The sequence below is a fragment of the Trachemys scripta genome, chromosome 3, assembly GCF_013100865.1.
Source record: "Trachemys scripta elegans isolate TJP31775 chromosome 3, CAS_Tse_1.0, whole genome shotgun sequence".
Taxonomy (NCBI): Eukaryota; Metazoa; Chordata; order Testudines; family Emydidae; genus Trachemys; species Trachemys scripta.
This window is the reverse complement of record NC_048300.1, coordinates 64,628,980-64,641,658: the sequence shown is the minus strand read 5'-3', so window position 1 is coordinate 64,641,658 and position 12,679 is coordinate 64,628,980.

The window sequence follows — 12,679 nt, the reverse complement described above, 5'->3', positions numbered from 1 at the left end:
TAAATCATTTTTCCTATTCATTTTTATTTTCTTTGCAATTTTGTGCTATACTTTTTCTACTTCTCAGGTTTTTTTAAAACAATTTTGCCAGTAAGGACACAAACATACACTTCGAGCTGGTTAAAATTTTTCTTATGAAACAGTTTTCTGTCAGAAAAACATAAATTTAATCAAAAATGTCAATGGAAAATTATTAAAGATTTCATTTCACTGTTTATGTTGTAATATGTTATATATAGCAGAAGTTAAAATAAAACCTTTCAACAATATTTTCATATGGTCTTAAAATATTTTGGAATATTTCACTTCTTGGAAAAATGAGATTTTTTCTCTCTTCATCCTGATTTGGGACAAAACATTTTGAAATCTTGGAATTTACTACAGGATGGTAAATCCAGCTTTCAGCCAATTTTGCATGTAATAAATATAGATGGACATAGAGGATAGTATTGTCATATACAAGAAAGAACACAAGTATTTGGTATCTCATTTTATGCACAAGAATATATATAGGTATCTGATGCAACAGAGTTATGCACACACAAAAATATGCATACTTATTTGGTGCAATATTATTAGCCACTAACAAGTATACCCTGGAAGGTAATTATTTGATGCTGAATATTCATGTTCAGGTAAGTGTGCTGGACCACTGCTGGTAGTATTTATATAATACATACATAAAAGTAACATTAATATGTATTCTGCAGTGTAGTTTTAGTTCAAGGTCATTGTTTTGTCTTTGTTTCTTGAATATTACAGTCAACTCATTGACTAAAGCCCACCACTCTTCAAACCAACTTTAGGACTGTTTAATGCAAAGAGTGATCTGCTCTATATCTCTTGTTTTGTTTCACTACCCTGTACTCAGAAGGTTTTCTCTTGTGAATGATAGGAAGGTGATGTCTTGTTGCCTACATTAGTGGCCTGAATAAACATCTTTCTTTATTTTGTAAAAATACCTTGCAAAACATAATAGGCTGGCTCTATAGCAACCTATATGATGAAGATTTTCTATGTGCTTTGTTTATATGTGACCTGACTATCAGGCCTGGATTAAACAATGTGTACTCTGTGCACTTGCTGGGGAGGGAGAAGGTGACTCCAACTCCTGGGAAAACAAAACAAACCTGAACAGCACTGTGAACAGGTTCCAATGTCTCTCACTGAAATTTGGTCAGGGTGCCAAGCCATAATGCTGGTGGGATAGTGGGCCAAATCTGAGCTGAGTGAGGCCATATGAGTGCAGGGCAGGTGATAGAAGCAAGTGGAACTGAGTGGCCCAGATCTGGAGGAGCCGGGGATGGGAGTGGAATGCTGAGCCAGGAGCGGTGACAGTGAATGGCCAGAAAGGTCCCAGAGGTAGTGAGTGGGAGGCTGGAGGCAAGTTGCTGGTGGGCTATCGGGTGAGTGGGGAGTATTAGGGGATGTTGGGGAATGGTGGGGGAAAGGGAATGCTGGTCGGAGGGGTGGAGGTGAGTGGGGGGATTTGGGGAGCTATGCCTGGCGAGACTGAGGTGTTGGGGGTTGTAGTGTGCAAGATGCATGTCACGAAAGCTGGGATGTGTGTGGGGGCTGGTGGAGAGTTGTTGGGGTATATGTGAGGTGGGAGCAGCATCCGAGGGTCGGTCTGTGTGGCGGGGAGAGAAGGGCGGTCTGTGTGCGATGGGGGATGTGCGGGGTAAGCTACGTATGGGGCAGGGGTGATTTAAGGAAGTTGAGGAGCCCCAATTTCCATAGTGCACAGGCCCCCAAAATTCTTTGATCTGGGCCTGATAGCTACCTAGAAAATTATAGGCCCCCAACAGAGCCTTGGAGTGTTTGAGTGCCTGACCAAACTGCTTGGACCTGTGGACACACTCAGAAAATGTGTTTGATGGCAAACATGCCTGTGTGTGTTCTAGTGGAGAATGGAGCTAGCTGAGGGGTTTGTTTGGGGGCAGAGTGTGTGCGTGCATGCACTTGTTTGTTTGGTGCTTACTGGGTTGTAATGAAAGGTGGCAGCTTACACAGTACTGGCTCCATGCTTCAAACTGATCCTCTGGGTGCTGTGGGATCACTATTGTACAGAATAGCCTGCACAGCCTGGATGCCTATCAGAGAAAGAGCTGCTAAGCTTGGTATGTCCACTAGGCGTTGCTGTGGAAGGGAGAAAACAAAGCATATGTAGGTGAGCCAGGGAAGAGGAAACAAAGAGAAAAAGGAGACCGTATAGTCACTTTTTTCAAAAAGCACAAAAGCCCAGATTTCTAAAGGTACACAGGCATTGATTGCTTGGCTCAAGCCGCATGGCCTAACCCTCTAATCAGCTTGCCACCAAGTGGAATTTGCAGCCTCGATCTCCTCATCCAATGCCTGAGAAGGCATGAGCATGCCTAACTATGCAAGGTTTAGAATCTCAGAGCTTCAGCCCCAGCCTCTCTAACTGGCCAGCAAACCTTTGCAAGCTAACCTTGAAGTGATGAGAGACAGGCCAGGCCTTGTGCACTGGTGTCTGCCTGAAACAACTGCCAGACAATCACGCATGCACATCTGTATCCTTCTTTCTCCTTTGTCTTATCCTTAGATTGTAAGCATTTTGGGGCCGGGACTGTCTTTTTGTACAGACAGTACCTAGCAAACTGGGGTCAATATCCATAACTGGGGCTCCTAGGCACGATAATCCAACTGATTAATAAAAATAATAACAAATAACCTTTTAGACAGATGCTCACTAAGGCTCCCTATCAAGGAAAACATGTTTTATCACAGTACCGTCTTCCACCCAAATCTAAAATATTTCCAGCTGCCAGCCTTGTACATCAAGGCGCGCACGAGACAAGAAACCACAACCAGAGCAAGTCATCAACACACTGAAGTCATCTGGAAAACACAATCAACTCTGAAAGCATAATGTAGAATTCAGACATAGTTCAAATGTGCAATTCAATGGCACCAGAATTTCAGTCTCCTAGATATTTTTACATGATAAGAACAGGAGTACTTGTGTCACCTTAGAGACTAACAAATTTATTAGAGCATAAGCTTTCATGGGCTACAGCCCACTTCTTCGGATGCATATGCTCTACTCCATCAAAGACCCAAAGATTTCCAGCTTGAAACCTGAACATAGTTATTAGGCTCTGAGATAATCACCATCCAACCTGTTGCTATCAAGGTCTCTGTAATTCTTGTTCTGGAAAGGTAACCTTCCTCCTTGTATTACATCAGTCAGAAAAAAAAAGGTGAGTTGACTTGCCTGTATATCAAAGATCACTTGCGTATCTTTACTCACACATCTCAAGAACAGTAGGAGAGTACACACCTACGGATGTCACTGCCTTTTGTAAGTCTGCTGAGTCATAGTTCTTTCTAAGGGAGACAGAGAGGTACATAGACTCCAGCGCTAGTTGACTCAGGCTAGGTCTACACTACAGGGGGTGCAGGGGGTCAACCTAAGATACACAACTTCAGCTACATGAATAGCGTAGCTGAAGTTGTATATTTTAGGTCGACTTACCTGGCTGTGAGGACGGTGGCGAGTCGACTGCTGCCGCGCCACCGTCAACTCCGCTTCCGCCTCTTGCTGCGGTGGATTTCTGGAGTCGATGGCAGAGCCATCGGGGATCGATTTTATCGCGTCTTCACTAGATGCGATAAGTTGATCCCCAATAGATTGATTGCTACCCGCCGGATCGGCGGGTAGTGAAGACGTGCCCTCAGGCTTATGGGTCTCGGGTTGCTGGGCTTTTTAACTGTGGTGTTCCCATTCTGGTTCAGGCTACAATTTAGGCTCTGAGGATCCCTATATCTCAGATCATCTGTGAGATTTTCCATTACAAGAATATCCCATACTTTCCTCAGCCCTGCAGTGAGCAGCATCTCTTTCCTGCTTATCCTCGGCTTCCTCTTTGTTCTATTCATTACCATATATTCTCTTCGGAAAAATGCCTGTTCTGGTATCAAGTCCTCCAGGGCTTGAATTGCTGCCACATCAGTGGAGATGTTTTGTTAGTTTCATTTCTCTTTTCCAGGCGAAGTATAATCTTTAAGGGATTTTCTCCTTTCCATCACAGTTCTGACTGCACAATTTTGAATTTTATGGGGAAAGCAAATGTTAAATGAGAAGTCCCAGTGGAATATCAGCCCCAGATCTTAAGAGAGATGCCACAGTAACCTGTTGCAGCACCTCAGTGATTCTGCTGTGCTCCCTTCTCTTTCTGAATGCAAGTGAAAACAGATCCTGGAAAAACATCTGCTTTTTGTCTGTGTATTTCCTATGTTCTCTTATGGTTGTCAGTAAGGAACCTTACTGTCCGAGTAGTGCACCTGGGCAATTTTATTGCTTTGGGCAGACCTAACAACTGGTTTTGGAAACTGTTCAGTCTAGATTCAAGGGTGCCATTTCTTCCTTCCCACAAAGCCCTCTTAATAGGGTTTCCATACATTTTAAGGGCTCCTCTTTACTATTCCTCTGGGATACCTTTCAATGTTGTGCTTTCCCAACTCTTCCTGTTCTCCAAATCATCAACTTTTGCTCAAAATTTAGCTCCTTGCATTAAACCATCTGAAGTCTCTTCAATCACTTTAACGGCACATTTTATATCCTCTATTAATTCTCCAAAGGAGGTTTCCATATCAGACTTCTATAAATTCCTATACAGGGAGGATATATTGGAAGGCTCTTTAATTTAACAGGCAAGGTACAAAAAGACCCAATGGCAGAAAGTCAGCAAAGTTCAAACTGGAAATAAGAAGCAAAATGTTAACAGGGAGGGTTGTTACCCATTAAAAAGGGGTTAGCAGGGATGAAGCAATGTGTCTTTAAATCAAGACTGGATGTCTTTCCTGTTTAAATACCATGAACTATATTAACTTAATTGACTTGATTTCAGACAACAATTTTCTAGTGTTTGCCTTCGTGGCAAACGCACACCTACCCTTGCTCCTTGCACTTTATGAGTGGAATGTTAGTCCACTGGCAGAAAATGAAATTGACAAGAGCTTTCCAGGAGATCTGGAGGCTGAATGCCCCAACTCTCAACCTCCCCACAGTCAGCAGCAGGGCTGGGGGTGGACTATCTGGTAGACCCCAGCAACAATACCACCCACTTGTAAGTGAATTGATAAAAAATACGTCCTGACCAAGGATCCTGAATTCTTAATTTCTCCACCCCTTTCCTAATTCCGTTAAAGCTGTCAACAAATGTGGAAGTCAGAATCAGTCTAAGTCAACACCTACGACAAGAAGCAAAAAATGCTTTGACCTTTTTGGATCTAAGAGCTATTCCTCAGTGATCCTGCACTTTAGGATAGCCAGTTATCAGGCTCTTATGTCAAAGCAGAATCACACAACTACTCTAAGTGCAGTCATTTGTTGAACACCTTCCAACTGAACTTTGGGAACAATTACATGCCATTATAGCGGAGAGCCAGCTTCTTCTAGAACATCCTTACAGGCTTCCATCAGGTGCCACTCACACTGCTGCTCATTCCACCTCCACCGCAGCTGTCATGTGGCAAGCACCTTGGCACCAGCTCTTTGGGTTTCCCAAAATGCAGTTGAGGACCTTCCCTTTGATGGCTTGAAACTCTTTGCTTGGCAAGTCTCTACATACTTGGAAGGACTCCAGGATCACCCTGTAATCTCTTGGGAGCTACACACCAGAAAACAAACGGAGACATAACTGATCCGAAAAAGTCCTGAAATCCTGCCCTGCCCAGTTCCCCAGGTTCCAAAGGCCTACTGAGCCCCTGAGAAAATAAAAAAATAAGGTTCCAGAGAAGACAACAAACAATACATCTGGCCCAACCACACAACCTTCATCATTATTAAAAACATCAGTTTTGACTGGCTGATTGAGAGTCAGAATCACCCTCTTTCCAAACTTCCAGCTGCAACAATTCACCCACCTTCCTCCCTTTGGGAACCACCTCTTCCACTTTCAACAGGCATGGAAGCAAATTACTACCAACAAATGGGTCTTGGAGATAACATCAGGATACCCCATCCATTTAACCTCCCTTCCTCTAACCCACCACACTTCCCTGTCTGTCTTCAGGGACCCTTCCCACAAACACTTGCTGAGACAGGAAATCAATTCCACCTGAGGGGCACAGAGGGACTCTCACTATTCAGGGCAGATGGTCAACACAGGAAGTTTATCTGCACATCAACCTTCTGGAACTGAGGGCAGTCAGGAATAGCCACCTTCACTTTCTTCTATTAATCAGGGGCATTTCTATCAAAATTATGACAGATAACAAGGCTTGAATGTTTTACCTCAACCTACAAGGGGGAGCAAGATTCCCTTCCCTTTGTGCTGAAACAATAAAGCTGCGGAATTGGTGGATAACATATCCTCATATCGGCAATGTATCTTCCAGCCATTCAAAACATCATGGCTGACACATTCAGAAGGCAATTCTCCCAGGATTATGAGTGGAGCTGGATCTTGTATATTTCTGACCTGAGGGTTTCCAGAGGTTGACCTTTTTGCCACGATCATCAATATGAAGAGCTGTCAGTTTTGTTCAAGGGGATACTGGGCCTTCAGTCTCTAGGAGATGCCTTCTTCTTACCTTGGATGAAGGGATTTTTGTATACATTTCCCCCAGCACCTCCAATATTGAAGATGGTGAACAAGATCAGACAGGACATATCCAAGGTCATACTAATGGTTCCAACATGGCCATGGCAGGCAGGCATCCTTATCTGGTTCACCTAGCAGTCAGCAATCAGCCTTCCATTCATCCCTCTTTCAGGTTGCAAACCAAATACTTCACCCCAACTTGGGAATTTTTCGCCTCAAGGTATCTCTCCTCAATGGTTCACAGGTATAGAGACTGGCTGCTCTGTTGAGGTACAACTGGTATTATTGAACAATAGAAAAGAATCTACCATAAATGCCTACCTTCAAAAGTGGAGAAGGTTTAACTAGTTGTGTGACCATAATAAAATAAGAATGGCCATATGGGTCAGACCAAAGGTCCATCTAGCCCAGAATCCTGTCTTTTGACAGTTGCCGATTCCAGGTGCCCCAGAGGGAATGAACAGAACAGGCAATCATCAAGTCATACATCCCCTGTCGCCCATTCCCAGCTTCTGGCAAACAGAGTCTAGGGACATCATACCTGCCCATCCTGGCTAATAGCCATTGATGGACCTATCCTCTCTGAACTTATCTAATTCTTTTTTTGAAGCCTGTTATAGTCTTGGCCTGCACAACATCCCCTGGCAAGGAGTTCCACAGGTTGACTGTGCATTGTGTGAAAAAATACTTCCTTTTGTTTGTTCTAAACCTGCTGCCTATTAATTTCACTTGGAGACCCCTAGTTCATGTGTTCTGAGAAGGAGTAAATAACACTTCCTTATTCACTTTCTCCATGCCAGACATGATTTTATAGACTTCTATCATGTTCCCCTATAGTCATCTGTTTTCCGAACTGAAAAGTGCCAGTCTTATTAATCTTTCCTCATATGGCAGCTGTTCCATACTACTAATCATTTTTTTCCCTTTTCTGAACCTTTTCCAATTCCAATACATCTTTTTTGAGATGGGGCGACCACATCTGCACGCAGTATTCAAGTTGTGGGTGTACCATGGATTTATATAGAGGCAATCTGATATTTTCTGTCTTATTATTTATCCCTTTCCTAATGATTCCCAACATTGTTAGCTTTTTTGACTGCTGCTGCACACCGAGTGGATGTTTTCAGAGAACTATCCACAATGACTCCAAGATCTCTTTTTTCAGTGGTAACAGCTAATTTAGACCCCATCATTTTATATGTTCAGTTGGGATTGTGTTTTCCAATGTGCATTACTTTGCATTTACCAACGTTGAATTTCATCTGCCATTTTGTTTCCCAGACACTCAGTTTTGTGAGATCCCTTTGTAACCCTTCACAGTCTGCTTCATCTTTCACCTACTTCTTGTCCCTTCTCAGCTATCTTGGGTCACCTGCTGAGACTGAAAAAGACAGGTTAATCCCTAAGCTTTATCAGAGTTCACTTGGCCACTATCATGACTTTTTATTACTTGGTTGAGAGTTTGTCAGGGTTAGCCCATCCCACAACAGTGACATTTATCAAAGGACTAGGGAACGTTTTCCCTCAGTGAAAGAACCCACTCCAGTGTGGGATCTTAACCTAGTGAGATGCCTTATCAGACCTCCCTTTGAGCCAATGGTGACCCGTTCCCTGCTTAATGTATCTATGACAATGGCCTTCCTGTTGGAGTCAGGGAAATAGAGGCTTTAATGACAGAACTTCCCTTTACACCTTCTTCAAGGACAAGGTTTTGCTACATCCTCACCCTAAATTCCTACGTAAGGTGTAATCAGAATTTCAAATTAACTGGGTTATCAAGCTCCCAGTTTCCTTCCCTCAATAATATTAGATCAGGAAGGATGCTGTTTATACACACTAGCTTTTAGGAGAACATTGTCTTCTACCTAGAAAGGACCAAGCCATTTAGGAAATCTCCTAGCCTCTGTGTCATTGACTGACAAATCTGAGACCTGAGGGTTCAAAGGTCTATGCCAACCAACATGCCAGACAAGAATGAACTCCTGGAACAAAAAGTGATAAATGGTTTTACCAGCGAATAGCTAGAGGGAGGGGAATGCAAATTCCCTTCCTCCAGTTACACAAAAAATGCCACATTTTGAAGATATACCTTGGGGCGTGGGTCTTTTTTTGCTGATCACCTGTCTGCCAAAATCAAAGGCCCCAGCTGTATAAAGGAAAGACTGAACTATTCCTGGTGGGCCTGAGTCTGAATCTGAGACAGTTATGACCTTGTAACCATGGGGAAAACCCAGCTGTGGGTTTTGAAAGACTGATGCCTGAGATTGGAGTTGGGGTGACTGGTGTTAAGCTTTTAGCACATATGAACGTTTTAAAATTGATTTTAATATGTGTTTTCTGTAATGCATTCACCTTAAGAATAAATGTGCTTCCTTATAAAAAGTTTTATGGTAACTTTGGTGTCCATTCTGCTATTTATAGCTTTGGAGAAAAGCAAAGTGCATACACTGGTCTGTTTAGGCAATCTCTTTTGCTAGGGAGATCACAGTATAGGCAGGAAAGTGAGCAACCTTGAAAAACCCTGGTGAGATGCAAGAGAGATGTGGGTATATACCCAAAGAGAGAGGACACCTGAGGAGCTATGAACCTAGAGTGGGTGCCCTCAAGAGACCACCAAGGGGGAATGCCCTGAACTGTGACACCTCCCACATGGATACAAGGGATCTATTGTTAATTATATCTCTTGTGATGCTGCCCAGAGGCTCCAAACAAAATTGGAAGCACATTGTGGTAGGTGCTGTACAAACACATAAGAGAATCTCTGTCCTGAAGACTTAAGACTAAACAATCAAGACGGCAATGGAGAAGAAAAGTGACTTGCCCACAGTCACATACTACATCAGTGGCAGAGTTGGGAATAGAACCCAGGTTTCCTGGGCCCTTATTTAATGCCCTATCCACTGAACTACCCTGTAATGAAATCCTCTTTTAAACACAAATATTAAAAAATGGAAAAAGATAACACACTAAACAATTTTGATTTATTTTTTAAATCTGATTTTTCAATATTGAATCTCCCATCTAGCTAACATCTCCCTTTCTTTTCCAACACCCATTGTTGTTATTGCCCTGTGACGAGCAGGAGGGATTCACACCATCTACATGGATGCAAATATATCAAAAAATGAATTCAACATTCCAAGAAGAAGTGGCCTGGAAAGGCCATTTTCTCACAAAGTTGCACCAATTATTCTATTTGTTGTGACAACTGAAATTTCCCTGGAATACATTCAGATGACAGAGGAATGTAGACTGGCTTTATTACAGATGACAGACAAACATCATGGGGAAGAATTCATTTAAAAGCCTTTGGCCCTAATCTGTTGTTCTTTTCATTTACATTTTTTCTTATGAAAGTCTTTGCCTTGGAGGCTTAGCCAGTGCCTAAAGTATTTTGAAAACTAGGTGCAGGGTATCGAGGGGCCTAGAGGGAGTTCAGGGAACTAACGGGGAAGGGAATAGGGGGATGTTGTCATGGAGAAGAACAGTAAAGAGCACAGACTTTTAACCAAGTAAAACTTTAAATGTCACATTTTCTAGATACAAAACTCAGTGCTTAAAATTTTCACTCTATGAAAACCTCCTGCTCCAGGCCAATCCAGCATACACCATGCACCATCCACAAATCTCACCTATTTATAACTCCTTGTCATCTCTCACTCCTTCTATAGACTACATAAGGCTTGCAGGAAGGTTAGCTTTGAGGTACTGAATAAGCCCTGTCAAAGTAGATTTCCCCTCCTGGAGGCCTTATATACCCACCTGATTTAAATTTCTGGTGCTTATTCAAAACACCAGACAAGTTGGCAAACAAAACCCATCATTAAAAGAGTTAAAATTGCAAGTGCATTTCACTGAAGCCCAAGCACAACCCAAAATCAATATTACTGTATTTTAAAAGGATGCCTTTTATTTGAATGGATTTTGAGGGGTGGAGGTAGAGAAGAGATTGAGGATATATTTTTGGAAAGGTTAAAGGGCTGTTTTACTACTCTAGCCGATTGGCTGGCTGTGTTAATTCATTGTTCCTATATGATTATTTTTTTCTGGTAAATTGTTGTCATTTGTGCTAAGTCTAATTAATTGTTAGAGTGCCTAGAGATTTTTGTATTGATTTTTTTAGTACTACTTTAAATCTAAGTAAATAAATTACTAAAAATCCCAATCATTTGACTATGTGGAATTAGACAGCAAATAGATCTAACCTGTTTCTTGCTTTCATATAATCCTTCAGTACTCACTGCATCCTCAGCCAATTTACATCACCCACCCAAATTTAATTTTGCCCCCTAAAAATTTAAAATATAGGCAAAGGTCAAAATTTTCTAGTTTTTCAAAATGACCACAGACAGACAGACTTTTAAATGGGGCCACTGATTCTGGGAGCCTTCAGTTTTGGGTGCCCAATTTAACATGGCCTAGAGTTAGAAATACGCTCCAGACCACCTCAGTCATAACTCTCAGCATTAATCACTTGACTATGTTTCCTCTCAACTGTGCAAGTCCCCTGACCTAGGTTACCTAGTCTTGCCTAAGCATTTGTGTGGGTTTTATGCTTTAGAATTAAATAACTTGGTTTTTGGAATGTAATTTGTATTTTTGGGGAATTGTATGAAACAGAAGGGTTGTGAAGATATAAAAACACGATAAACAAACATCTATAATAGAAACAGATTTCATTTTCTCTTGAAAAGGTGACCTCAATTAGTGCTCAGGACTTTAAAAAAAAGGAAACAACAGGATATGCTGGGGAAAAAATTACATAACCCAGCATGAAAGGAGGAACTGGAGTAAGAGATACAAATTTAGCATGTTACAGTGCCATACTGGTTTGAACTAACTCCAGATGACAGGACAAAGGGCTAAAGGGAAATAAAATGAAAAATTAATTTAAACCAAACTTCAGGAAGCACTTTTTTCATGTAGTCACTAAAAAACAAGTGGATTGGCAGTGAAGGTTGTTGAGGAAAAAGCAATGGAGTCTTTAAACAAATAGCTACATATGATTTTAAGGGAAACAATGCTAAAACCAGATAATACATGATAAAACAAGAAGCCTTTAATAGTTCTCAGAAACTTTCTTGTGCTTTTATCTGCCACATTTACATTAAGTTCCCATACCACTGATTTTCCAAGGAAAGGAAAATGAAGCGATGCCTCTCATTGCACATAGTATGGGGTTGTGGTGCTGGATAATGTCTTTTATTCAAGATGGGCTGTGTCTTTAGCTGGCTTGTATTATAATTCCTTTCCTATTGTTTTGGATATTGGTTGCTCCCCTGGATGTGACATCTGCTAGAACCTCCTCTCTGCAATTGTGTTTCTCCTGGGAGTTCTGATCATTTCAAATTATAGTCAATCATTTGGAACACACAGATGGAGAAAAACTTAATCAATCTGATTTTACCTAATATTAACCATAGTATTTTTCCTCATTAGGTGGGAAACGTCTGTGCTTCAGTCTCTACAGAGATTGTCCCATAGCGTAGTTACCAGTCATTTCAGGCAATAGTCCAGATTCTGTCCTGATTTCCTCAGTACTGGAGTGGGGATTCAGTGAGCTCATTGTGGCTCACTGATTTTCATGGTACATCTGCACTAGCTCTGGCTCCACTATATGTTAAAGCAGCCATGAGCCTGCTTCAACTTACACCAAGTGGCAATAGACCCTAAGGGACCTTATGCAAGCTGAGTATAGCCAGAGTGCACTGAGATGTGGCCAGACCCTCAACAAGCCCTGAGCCAGAGGCTGAGTGAGAGTATGTTTAGAACTCTGCTTTTTTTTCCTCCTGAGGTAAATGCAAAATTTACTGAAAAATGCAGTTTCAGTATGACCAAAACTATTCACAAATTTGGGTCACATTTGGTGAGCCATTTCAACCAAACAACAAAAGTGAGGCAAAAAATTAGAAAGTCAAATTGGCTCATGTTGACAGTTTCTAAACAAGCCATTTGATTTAGAAAGATGTCTACTGAAACATTTTCAGAATGAAAGTGTTGATTTGAATTGACCCATATGAAGTTTTTTCAGTCTTTAATTTCGGCAAGAAAAACAAGCAAACAAAATCAATTTTGGTTCAATTCCCCCCCCCCCCCCCCCCCCCCCC